This window comes from Physcomitrium patens, chromosome 2, assembly GCF_059467195.1.
Source record: "Physcomitrium patens ecotype Gransden chromosome 2, ASM5946719v1, whole genome shotgun sequence".
NCBI lineage: Eukaryota > Viridiplantae > Streptophyta > Bryopsida > Funariales > Funariaceae > Physcomitrium > Physcomitrium patens.
Window position 1 is genome coordinate 18,573,625 of NC_143411.1, and position 11,432 is coordinate 18,585,056.

Sequence of the window (11,432 nt, forward strand, 5' to 3'; positions counted from 1 at the left end):
TGTAGCAAGGACACAAAAGAAAAGTATATTAAAAATCAAGTCTACTTTAGGAGTGTATCTTGCTTTCATAACTATGAAATAATTTAGATTAAAAGTTAAGTAAATATAATATTATTAATCAAAAGATAAATGAGGTATTAATCTCATATACTTACAATACATTATAAAAATATTACTGATTAAGTAAATTATTAAGATAGTAGAATTGAAAAAATCAAACCTTTAATTTATATCATAATAGAAATTAGGTTGCTTTCAATAATATACTTATGGCAGGTAGCTTCTTATCTTCATTATTTCATTCTATTGTCCCATCAAAGATCCATAATATAGAATTGTATTGTTATGGCTTGAAAAAAATTCCTTTTAGGGATCACCAAAGAATATCAAAGAATTTTTAAATTTTAGCTTATTGTACTATTGTAATATTTTGCTAATTAGATCCAAGTTTTCTAAACTAACAACTTCTCAATTATATAAGATAGGCATACAGGTTTACAAAAATATATGGAATGGAGAGAAATTCATTACAACTATAGAAGTTGAAGCTAACTCTGACTTACTACTAAAAAAAACTGATCATAAAATAGCACTTGTTAAGTGTTATATGACACATAGAAAAGTATGTTAAGCTTTATTTTAAATAGATTCATGGTAAGGAAGTGAATGGACATACATGTAACAGATAGAGACTTGCTTCTCAATAAAAAAATTTAAGCAAGTGCATTGCTTGCCCTAATGTGGAGATTAACACAATTATGGACACCTATTATAGTGCAAATATACTAAGTTAGAAAAATACTTGTAATTTATTAATTAATTCTATTATTAAGCTAGTATTACCTATAGAATATGAATGGAATAAGTAGAAGAATGACAAAAGAAATATCTTATGTTATTTTTCTATAGCCAAGACAGTCTTTAATGGGATCAAGGAAGATTTTGCTGGCTATATAACATACCATTTATGAACTACTTAACTCAATTTGGCCAATAATTCTTTGAAAAAAGATACATAGTATTGGATGTTGAAGAAACTAAGTGATCGGATATCTTATTAATATCATGTAAATTAAGATAGACAATGTATAGGATAGATATAGAGAACACAAAAAAAATGACCTTCTTTGGCTTCTATGGCATTACTGACTTGCAATGAATGCATGGAGGAGAAAAATTAGCAATAATATTATCTTGTCTCTCTCATAAAAAAGAAATAAACCATTATGCATAAGTTTTATAAATGAATATTAGCCACCTAAGCATGGATGTAGGATAGCATAATTTTGAAGAAATTTATAATAGAATGTACTCTTGTACCATCTACTTAGATTATATGCAAAAGAAGGTCCTTAGAAAGCATAGGCAATAGATGTACTACTAATACTATAATTAATTGGGACTAAGTAGTAACTATGGAATAAGTCTCATAAGTAACATTTCCTAATTCATTGAAGGAAATGTAGTGGAAGGCCATACAAATCATATCTTTAGCATCATATGAAAATAGAGGATATCTATCCATAGGATACCACACATATACATGAATGTCACCTAACAATGGTTGTTGTTGCAAGGAATAGTTATATAGAATTTGTAGCTTAAAAATAATGCAGTATTCAAAGAAAGATACTACCATAATATAAAAATTTGTAACAAGACATAACTAAGTCTTATTAATTATGCAAGAATTGCATGGGCTTTGATACATGCAAAGATTAAAAAGGCACTTGATAAAGCAAGAATGTTAATAGAAAATTTTCAACATCAATGGTGTGTAAATGAAGTTGTGACAACTTAAGCCTTGTAGGCTTCCAAATTTGAAATTAGTAAGTTCCAAGATGACTTATTACATTTTAATCTAGATGTCTTTGTACCTAATGCTGGCTAAACCTAGCACGCATCTTTATATTTATAATTTTCTTGTAGTAAAGAGTCTCTTAATATGTGTCAAAAAAATAAAATAAAAAATATTAATGTACCAATATTCATTTGGAAAGAGAACATTAGATAGCAAGTTCAAACCTCAATGTTAATGTGCCACTAGCAAATTAAAATAATTATTATGTTAAAAAATTAGAATCTGATATCTTGATGAATTTTGATTGTAGTAAGTAAGTGAATTTTTGTATGGAATAAGTACCTAATGGAATAAGTACCTAATGGAGTAAGTAAGTGAGTTTTTGTAATGAAAGACCAAACCAACAAAAGTTCCACTTAGGAGATCACAATGTTATTTTTGAAAGTTCTGCTACTACAAAAGAAGAGGGTTCAAGAGTAGCTTTTGCATATATATTAGTGACCTAAGATAGAAATGTTCAATCACAAGTATAGTTAAAGAAACTACAATCCTTTTCAACCTACTATGACTCACACACACTGTGGCAATAGAATATTGTGATGGGATAAAGTTGTATGCTAGGATTTGAATTGGGGATAGGTACTGAATAACAACTATTGCATTACAAGAACAAGTAATTAGATAGTATGATGATGACTTGTATAAAGATACTTAAGAAAAAATTACCACATGTCCATGTGGCTCCTACCACATTGGAAGAAGGATAAATGGCAGAAGAGATAAGAAAAACAAACAAGGTGGAGCTGAAGTTGATCCCCACGACTACTAACTTAAGTAAGTATGTTGATATTAATCCTATCTATGCTATGCTTGGAAAAAAGCTCCCTAAAGATTTATCTAGAAGTTGCATAAGATTTTTGCTAAATAATCATGTCATCAATGTTTACTTGAATGAAGATTGCAAAAAATAAGAGATGGTGCATTTGCAGTATTGCACAGTAATAGCATACTTTGTTTAAGCTAAATCTTTGCCTAGAGCATTATATGCATGGATTGGGAAGTTGAAATCCAAAGTAAAAGAAAAGCTTTGCTTAGGACACAATTTGGAACATAGATTCTTTCAAATGATGTACAAAGATAAAGTAGCTTCATAGAAAATTTTGATGGAAATCTTGCACATTTTGCAAAGGAGGATGTGAATACTCCAACCATGGATAGTGAGGTTTAATCCAAGTCACCCTATTGGCATGAAGATGCCTACATGGATAACGTTAAAATCAATTCTAGATGAATTATTGAGTAATGCAAGGAATTTGGCACAAAGCCTTTGGCCAGTCCTACAACGGGATTGCAGTAACAAAAACGGTCAAGATCAAAAGTTTTGTGTAGCCTTGAGTAATGACAACCCGTATATCTTGACAATTGGTGCTCTCAATCCAGTGACCGGTAGCACTACTCATATCCAAGTAGACTACAATAACCTACCAATCAGGTGTAGGTATTGTATGTCTACGTCACACATCATTAGAGATTGTCACTCTCTTCCCGGTAATAGACGACCAAGCTCTACAGTGGGGCACACGCAAGACCCTAAACCTGTAAATCAACCTTCTCCGCTGGGTAATCTATACATGCAGATTGGGGAGATTCAGACAGGCCCGATCATACAGGAAGCTCTCCCACCCCCTCCCACACGCGGGGTTGTAGGCAGTCAGGACACAGTCTACTGGATTGGCAGCGAGTTCCAATAGATCATTGAGAGAAGATGGCTCAAATCAAATAAAGAAAAAACATACCAAGGGGGGACAGAGCAAACCCGAAGGATCCACAACAAAAGCAACCGGTGTTGTAACTCCAGATCCCCTGTTGACCCCCGCAATATGGATTGGATCGTTGTTGATGGAGGTTCAGAGGAAGTGGGCGGGGGTAATATGAATGTGAGATTGTTACCAAAAATGCCCAGCACCTACTCATATGTTCCACTCGATGATCAATTCGCGGGTCGAACATAGACCTGAACAAAGGGAACTCATCCCGCTCGGCCTCCTTGGGCGCGAATAGAGACAGCGGCATTAGAGCGGCCGGGACATCTCGTCTTGCTCATTAAAATGTAACAGAGGTGCGGTTGGAGGGGACATTCCAATCTCCAGGAGCATCAACAAAAACAATTCAAAAATCTACTGGGGTGAATCGCGAATTAACCGCATATCTGGCATCTTTATTCACGGAGTGGCTTTGCGGTCAAGGAATGACGTCGGAGCCAGCCTAGCTTCCAGTATCAAATCGGCTTAACAGTAGGACCATTGCGTGGCGCAATCAGAGATCGAACCTGACCAAAAAACCCCGCTCCCTTGCGGTTGCACAGCAAAAGACAAGGAGATGGTTCCTGCATAGGAACAACGAATCTGGATAGCAATGATTTGTGCCCCACCCCCCCCCCCCCTCTGACCAATGAAACTCGCTGTTTTAATACAGACTGTTCAATCCCTGAACGACCCGACAAAGGTCAAGGCATTACGAAACTATTTTTACCAATTGCGGCACAGAACGGATATAATATGTATTCAGGAACACAAATTCCGAGACCTAGCACAAACAACTTCAAAAAATCAACTGTGGTTGCGTGCAAATTTTTTTGGGCAGAATGCAAACGTAGCGTATAATCACAATGTTAACGAGCCTAGGAGCGGGAAGTGGCTGCATAGGGATGTGGATATCCCCCCGGATCGCACACATGGTGGACTCGATCGGACAATCTAGATCTATGAGGGCTCAATGGATACGTTTGAAAGGGGTGCCGGGGGATGATGTTGCGATGTTGAATGTATATGCACCGCACTCTTCCCCTGAAAGAAGTGCACTCTGGAGCGAGTTGCTTAAATCCAAACTCGGTGACTGTAGATGGATCATCACCAGGGACTGGAACTTCGTGGAGCGGCATCATGATAAAACCAATCTTATCGGATCGGTGCTTTAAGGGAATGAAAAGAGAGTGTTCAACGAATTAAAAAAAAAATCTTCAAGTTGAGGAGAACTTCCCAGAATCGCATGCACTGCGGTTTAGCTGGAATAACAAGAGACGAGGTGTAGATAGGGCAATGGCTCGATTGGATTGGACTTACACATTCAAGTCGCAAGGGAGGAATGCCCGCAGCTCAGAGTACGCGATCCTCGACGACAGCGTGCACTCTGACCACCTCGCGGTGTAGAGAGCGGTACATCTGGAAGAGGAATTGCGGCGTAAATTGATTTATATAATGAACGCCCAATATCTCCACCGAGGAGGTACAGACGCAATTGCGGATGATCTAGAGATCACACCCAACACTTTTGTTCTTTGAAAAATAACGCCAATGTGTCAAGTACTACAGATCTCATTGCATTCAGAAGGCAGCAGAGCGGCGTCAGGTAGAAGACAACCTTTGACGGGAACTTAACGAGGCATTAGCTGAGCTCCAATAGCACCCCGAGAATGCAGACTGTCCATAGCTTGCGGACAGAGTCAAGCAATTACAGCGCTTTGAGCAAAAAAAAAAGGTGGAGGGCCAGATGCTGAAATGGCAGCAAGAAGGCGACCGATGCACAAGGATTTTTTCCGGGCTCACCGGGAACGGTCAGCGGCCTCACATATCTTAGAATTATTGGACACACAAGGTCAAACCCATAGCAATCCAGAAGTGTTAGCACACTTATGTTAGCACACCTAAATTATATGCGGCACAACCAACCAATCTAGTTAATCAAGCATCTAGCCATCAATTAGTCTTGTACATGAATGAGAGGCTAGATCCAATACCAAAAGCAAACCTCCAAAAGTCACTTACATTGGAGGAGCTACAAATAAAATACAAGCAATAAGTAAATCCCTAGGTCTAGATGAGGTCATATTGGAATTTTATCGGCTTTTCTGGGACATGCTAGGACCAGAATATTTAACTACGACTTAAGAGAGCATTACTTATTGATGTCTTCGTCAAGGTGTGACTCATGGACTAATAGCATTATTATATAAGGGGGGGGGGGCACAAAATGACTATCCAATTGGAGGCCAATTACTCTTCTTAATTTATGATACAAGATTTATGCTAAAGCTTTGCAAATTCAACTACAACCAATACTTATGAGTATTTTCAATATGAATCAATTGGCCATCCTTCCCAATAGATAAATTTTGGACAATCTACTATTGACACATGAAACTATATTGATGCATGGACACAGAATTCATGAAAATCCCTTCTTTTCTTGAATTTAGACTTTTCCAAAGCATATGATATGGTTGATTGAGAGTTTTTATTCATCATAATGGACAAAATGGGCTTTCCAATGGAATTTACTTAAATGGTTTAACTATTATTTATTAATATTAAAGCTAATGTGAAGATTAATAACTCACTTTCCAAACCCCTCACAATTGAAAGAGGGGTGAGGCAAGGTTGTCCATTAGCTTCTTATCTTTTCCTCATTATAGCAGAAACTTTTTACACAATAATTATAATGATTGTATTATAGCGGAAGCTCTTAATACAATGTCGATGATACCTATATTGTGAAGGAAATGTCAGACATACAATCCATATTTTAGAAATTTTTTGCCTTAGCTTAGGTCTCATATTGAATTAGCATAAATTTAGCGGCAATTTGAAAAGTAATCAATTTTTCAAATTGAAAAGTAATCAACTTTTCAAATTAATCTAAGTAAGTTAATTAATCACTTGCCCTCTTCGGATGAATGGTTTAGACATTACATGGGCAGATGGGAGACCAATAAGCAAATTACTAGGGGTGCCATTTGGTCTCTTTTACCTCAGGAGATTTTAATAGGCTTCTACAACAAAAAAATGAACAAAAATTAAATCATTTTCACTCAATAATGATGAATATATCAGGTAGGAGGATGGTGATTAACAGTATCTTATTATCCACAATGTTTTAACGTAACATACATTTCTCCTTCATGTCACATGGAATGGTTAAATTGCAGCTTGTGGACTCAACCCAATTGCACAGGGATTGGACCAGGATTCACCAAGGCACTAGCAGCGGAACTACACAGTAGGGGCCTCCGATAATTCAGAAATATATGGAGAGATGGCTGCCTGATGGATTTTAAGGAAACACGGAGTAAGTACGGTGTAATGCAAGAGGTGGGTGCATGGACAACATTACATGAGAAGTAGTCCCGACAATGGCGACAGTTCATGTTTGGCCCCACCACTCAGTTAAACGTGAAAGAATTGGCCGGACTGTTCCCTTCAGAAGAGGCTTAGCAACCCATAGTAGTATGCAAACGTGCACAGAATTTCTGGCGAACATAAGAGGATGAATTCTGGGTTCCACCGTATGTTAAAATGTATAATGTTAATACCACAACTAATTGTCTAGTAGAGATCCCGAGGGGCGACAGACTACTTCAAACAAGGGGTACGGGGAGGGTGGACAGAGACTCCACCTACGCACACGGCATCCTCAAAAGGGTGCGGATTTTATCTTCGAAGACAGACTCTCATCCGAAGGTTACAATTCTGTGTTACGGGAGGATCAACTCACAAGACTGGGACCCCGAGCAATTTCAGTGGCCAGGTGGAATGCCCTTTATGCACTATACAGCCAAATTAGGTAGGACGCTGATGCAGGAACGTCATAACGCACAGGACGTTATATCTATGAAATGGAGCGGCATACTTCCACCCAACTTTAAACTGAAATGGACAAATATATGGGACAAGGAACGGGTAAGAAAGGAAGAGGGCCTGTTGTGGTAAGCGTGGCACAGAGCTGTGACAATTAACTCGTGGAGGGGTCAAGTGTGTGTTAAAATAGATCAGTGCTACCCTGTATGCGTGACGAGAGCACAAGAAACAGTTTTACATAGGTTCTAGGAGTGTGCTTCCACGGTCAAAAATGGGGCATCCATATCCTCCCACTCCTCACCCAAAGAGCAGCACAGGAGAGGCAGAGGGGACTGAGTGACAATTTCATTCATTCCGCCGATGGCCGCGCAAGCCAGTCAAGGCAAGGGTTGAACACAGGAAATGTTCACCGTCAAGACTCAAATCTCGTGAATTTATCTCCCTAATGGAAACACTGTATTTTTGCGTATAGGATTCCACGTTCAGGAGAGTGAGTCGAGTTTGGTTGCTAGTGCGGAGAGTCATTGCATGGGTACTATGGATTGAGAGAAATGACGCCGCGTTTAACAGCGTGCATTGGCCAACTGCGAAATTGTGTCAAAAGATATGGCTCCACCTTGTGGATTAGGGTAGATATGCCTAGTACAAAACCCAACAACGAATATAGCGTAAACCAGCACGGGCGGGAGAGTACGCCCAAAAGTTTCGTCAACAATGGTGCGCGAACAATATACTGGCATCTTCGCAACAGTCCAAACCAATTTGGAAACTGGTAGGTCCTAGTAGTAGATTTTGTCATTAGGAGAGAACTAAAACTAACCTCTCTGGCCGGACCTGGCTGGGGATTGCATACTAACACCTCTGCAGTAAATTCATAACTTTATTTGGGTCAAGAAAAAAAAAAAAAATCCACTTGCTCCGCCCGACGCCCGAGTGCTTCATCCCGCACACTTCTGACTGACACAAACACACACACACATCAGACTTTCTCAGAACGAGGAGCAGGTTGACATTCCCAGCCCCGGGCTTTATTAGACCTGCCCCTCGCAATCCAAATGACGGCACGGCAGCCCCTGTCCCTGTAGCAGCTACCCCCACCAACCTGCTCATCCCGGCAGCATCCTCCCCCGCCGCACAATACAACACACCACGTATGTCACTCTCCCTCCCTCCCTCCTTCAACTCAATGCTATAAGATCCACCCGCCGCCGCTCTCCCTCTCCACCTTCATCACCCGCTCTCGATGCTTGAGCACCCGCCTGAGCCACCCCGAGTTCCCCATCTTCTTCGCTCTCTCCATCAGGGGTTGCATCTGCACTACGCCGCAGTCCCAGCGCCATGAAGTTCCTCGCGGTCGCCGCTGTGTCCTTGATCCTGTTTGTGACTTCTCAGATGCTGGTCACTTCCCAAGCAGCCGGCTGCGACGACTTCCACCTAGCGCCGTGTCTTCCACCAAGCACCTAGCACCTAGCGCCAGCAAGAATACCAACGTGATGCCCTCCAGGCAATGCTGCTCCAACGTCGCCAGCATGGGCAAGGGGCTTCCCGAAGCGAAGTGTCTGTGTTCTCTCCTGCACCACCCCCTGGCCAGATCCCAAGGGGTGGTTCCCCAGATCGCTCTTGGCATCTCCCAGAAATGCCGCATCGCCGTCTCTAGGGGCTTCGTGTGCCAAGGTACGCTTTCACGCCTTCTCCCACGCTGATGCAGTTCTTTGCCTTCCAGCCGCCCAGCCGCCCCAGGGAGTGGGTTGTAGCAGCGCATTGTCATGGCTCACCCCTCGCGTCGTCTGGTGATGTCTTGCTCCTGCTGCCTTGCCTTGAACGTCATGGTTGTGGACATGCTACCGACAGTGCGGCGGCGAGTGCACAGCTGTGTGCGAAGAGGAGACGATCACGATGATGGGGTTGCCACTCATGGCTTTGACTTGCATGCTGTGCAGGAATTCGCGTCCCAGAAAGCTGAGCTCTCAGGGTCCAAGCCGGAGCACCGCCGTCGCCACGTGAGGTCGAAGTGGACGGAAAACCTCTGAGCGTGCACCCGAGTAGAGTGGAACTGTGTACTCCCCTGTGAAAGCGGGAAAATATTTATTAATGAGACAAATCTGTTCAGTGACCTCAATCACGCATTGCTCGTGTGACAGCCTTTGTAATGTGGTGTGCGATGCGTCCAATGCAGGTCCAGTCCTATGGAGTGTTGTTGTGCCGTCATGAGACGTTGCACGTCATTGTATGTGAGGCACAGAGCAAACGGCACCACGCTGCATGGGATGTCTCATTGTGCGACAATGCTCCTGAAGTGCGTTGCACTGAACTAGTCCGGTCACGTGGAAACGAGATGGTCACAAACGGTTCGCTTCGATGGGCTCACACCTTGATCTGTTCGAGGGTGGATACTACTTAGCAGCTAGACATTGTCGATCACCACTGTACCGGGGAGCGAAACAGTTGTATCGAAACTCTTGTAGCAGAGACAATGCATGGGAACCAATTTGATGAGGAGGCACTTCTTGTGCGGTTGGACGTTAGAGGCGGGTTCAAAATTTTCTCTCGTCTTTGGACTGTGAGTTTCCCTCGACTTGGAAACTGCAAGTTGCTTCTGTTGCTACGGCCTAAGGGGCGACAAACTCATGCACCAAGGGCCAAGAGAGTCGGACCTATTGAGGAGACACATGCTGAAGAGGTCTCGAAAAAACGGTTAGCAGATTATGGTATGCAAGAATGAACCAAGCTGAATCATGCAGAAAGCTCTGAAGCCCTTGACTCGACAGGCAACAGAAAAGTGACACCATGATGTTATTTTGCAATTACTAATGGAGTTAGACATCATAGATGGTGGTCTAGAGTGGACCGCTAGGAGGTATATATGGGAAGAAGGAATCCAAGACAAAGATGAAATGGACAACTTGGAAGCTCAACATTCTGCCACAATCATGCAGCTTCGATCGAACTCGGAATTGGAGGCAATCACAATTGAGAATTAGCAAAAACCTCTGTGAGAAGGTTGAATATTCAGGACTCCTTCAAAACAAGTTGGAAGGCACAATCTCGCAACTACCTACTGGAAATGAAGCAATCATCATTCTCGAAAGTTGTTTGATTTGGATTGGGAGTGAGATTGATTCACTCCAAGATCACAAAGTTTAATAACGTTCAGTAAAACTTTGCTGAGAAACCATGAGAATCTTGGTCATTTGAAACAATCTCACTGACATTTTACAAGCCCAACTTTCAACAATCTATGCTAACTTCATTATATTTTCTTCATGTTTTTTATATTGCTTTTTTTGAACTTCTGGATTGCAAGCTTGCTATGCAGAGTCTCCCGGTTGGTTAAAGAGATGTTTATCACATACTATTCAGGCAGTGTTGTGCTAAGTTACTACCTATTATAATTTAGGTTAATTTCAATTAGAATTATAATAACAGTTGGGATTCACATTCATTTATTGGATAGATGAAAATAATCAATGTATAATGAATGTTAACAATATTACAGTAGAAACATTATTCAGTTGTAATATGGTCATTTGGTAAAAAAAACAGGGGGTAGATAGTAATGATTCTAAGATTATCATTTTATTATTGCTAGTACATAAAGATTTAGATATATTTAAAACTAGTGAAAACAAGTGCCATTGGATACAAAAAATTTATAAAATTTTAATTTGTAGTTGCCAAGTCAAAAATTGACCACTCCCATATATGTATATATATATATATATATATATATATATAATTTATTGATAATTTATACTTTTTTTTTGTAGGTCATATAAGTTTAAAAAAAGATTACTGCCATCTTTGGCATAATTTTTTCAATCTTTGATAACAAGCTGTTTCTTTCATTTTTTAACTAATATATATGTATTACTAACAAGAAATTCCACACATTAGAGTTGCCTTCAGTTGTATTTTCTATCTTAATGGGCACCTTTCTGAAGATCAACTCTCCTATCATATCTATTAATAATTATTCTATTTTTAATCTAAAAATTATA